The 2,197-nt window shown below is 49.1% G+C and overlaps 2 non-coding genes across 2 annotated transcripts; one reads left to right on the plus strand and one right to left on the minus strand.

Annotated features, from left to right (window-relative positions):
• The first annotated feature begins 380 nt into the window (after positions 1-380).
• On the plus strand, positions 381-552 carry LOC136278450 (U1 spliceosomal RNA). The gene has a single exon (XR_010716332.1). It is a non-coding gene; the product is annotated as a U1 spliceosomal RNA (small nuclear RNA).
• A 1,017-nt stretch (positions 553-1,569) lies between these two features.
• On the minus strand, positions 1,570-1,688 carry LOC136278418 (5S ribosomal RNA). Its single transcript, XR_010716302.1, has one exon. It is a non-coding gene; the product is annotated as a 5S ribosomal RNA (ribosomal RNA).
• Between the last annotated feature and the right edge of the window lie 509 nt (positions 1,689-2,197).

Genomic DNA, 2,197 nt, shown 5'->3' on the forward strand with positions numbered 1-2,197 from the left:
CGCTGCTCATGTGAGCAGCTCATATATTAACACTGATTTTGGAAACTTGGGCTGTGGGAAAGAGGATTGCCTCGTCCAAGCCACGGGTTGCCTCGGTATATGCACTACCTCCGCGTGCGGCCCACCCAATTCCCTCTGGAGAGGAAGGACACATTCAATCCAAAACAAAGTCAAACGGTTATTTAGCATTCTTTTATGTTTACAGGAGCCACGCCCGCCCTTAGAGGGGGAAGAGGTGAAAGAGAGGATTGATTCATCAGACAACAGACCAATGGCAGAGGACCGGCCGCTGGCCTACGTTTTCTGAAGTGCGCAAAGCACTACCCACAAGGACCTAGGGGGTAAGTGGATTTTTTCACCGAGGGCAGACGCTGAAAAGCATACTTACCTGACGCGGGATGGTACTAGGGAGCAAGGAGGCAGTCCTCTCAAGGCGAAGGACCCCTTTCATTGCAATTCGACTGGGTTGGACCCTTGCGATTACCCCAAATGTCGTTAACTCGAGCGTATAATTTTGGTAGTGGGGACCTGGCAGTTCGCCGCTCGTCCCCGCAAAAAGTCATCCAAACTATGTCTATATGGCCCTCTTACTGACTTTCGAGGGAGGGTATTTTGCTTTTGCAGTGGACCGGTAGACTTGCAAAGAAAGCAAAGGACCGCACAACTGGCCAAGGTGTTGGCACGTTTGGAGGGTGTAGATAGACGTGCATTGGATGAGACTGGAGGAACAAAAAAAAGGAAAACAAGGTGAGTTTCGGGGCGGTGCGTAACTTTGCTGGCTGTGTTTGTTCAAGGCCTGTCTGTTCTAGTTGTGTAAAGTCCTGTTCGTTTGTATTTGCAGGTTGTGCGTGCCGTGCCGTGCCGGTGCTATGCGCGCGGAAGGGAAAGGAAGATGAAAGGGAACACCAAACGGGCCGATCGACCGAGCGAGCGAGCATTAGGAAGGGTCATTCGACTTGGACCGTGGAGTAACACTTTGAACCTTTTGCGCGCGTTTTATTGTCACTGGAGCCGCTTTTTAGAATATGCTATTGCTATCGTTAGTGTATCCTTTGTGCGGGAAAGCGAGTGAACGAATGAACGAGGGAAGGAAACAAACTAGCAGAGTAGTAAAAGTATCGAACCTTTTTCCCGATTCGTTTGCAGTCTGAATCCAACCATTGTCGACTTTCAGTGCCGTTTTTCGCGCGCCTCCTCTTGGAAGTGTGCGAGTGTTTTGCCACGTCACGATGGCTTAAAACTGCGTCTCAGAAGTGTGCGTTTTTTTCCTATTCATTTTTTCGTTCGTTATTTGGAATGATTTGATATCACAGAAGTAGAATTTGACATCATAAACTGTTCATCTCGCGCGTGCTCACTCGCTCGCGCGCGCTCTGTAAGAAAAGTCGATCGCACTAGAGTTTTCGCCATTAGCTGGCCGATTTTTGACAAAAAGGTGTTTTCCCCCCCTCGTTTTTTGCTTTGATTTTGTTCCTCACTCACCTACGGCTCTCTATGGGAAATTGTGGTGTATGGAGAGCTATTTATTGGGATAAAACGTTTAGAGATGTTCGCAAGACAAAAAATTGAAGCCTACAACACGGGGTATTCCCAGGCGGTCACCCATCCAAGTACTAACCCCGCCCGACAGGGCTTAACTTCGGTGATCGGACGAGAACCGGTGCTTTCCCTGTGGTATGGTCGTAGACGAGGAAATGGGGTCGAAATTCTGCTTGTTATCGGCCAGGTTCAGGCTGTAAAGCGGCCACATCCCTGAGTGTAGGCGAATTTGAAATTCTAAAGCCCTAGTTTCGTTACTCTAACCCTAAGAAATCGATACTCTAACCCTAAGAAATTGTTACCCTAACCCTAAGAAATGGTTACCCTAACCCCGAAGTCGTTACCTAACCCTAATGTATTTTCCTCAACCCAGTTAACACATTGAGGAGCATCGATTTGAAGCACTATTCCCTAGGGAGGGGAGGGAGGGGTCCCAAGAGACATAACGTGTCCTAAAAACCTATTATACAATGTTTTAGCTCCGTAGGTGCGTGTATCTGGCTTTAAAATCTTACAGTGAGGAGATACCAAACGGGTCAGCCTCTGGGACCGTCTGCGGGACTCGCAAGGGCTTGTGGGGGCGACCTGCTACTATCCACCATAAACCGTGGGAAGGATCCCTCGACCACCCCCCTCACCCAGGGCATGCTTCGGCATC

This window comes from Pocillopora verrucosa, unplaced genomic scaffold, assembly GCF_036669915.1.
Source record: "Pocillopora verrucosa isolate sample1 unplaced genomic scaffold, ASM3666991v2 scaffold_100, whole genome shotgun sequence".
Lineage (NCBI taxonomy): Eukaryota > Metazoa > Cnidaria > Anthozoa > Scleractinia > Pocilloporidae > Pocillopora > Pocillopora verrucosa.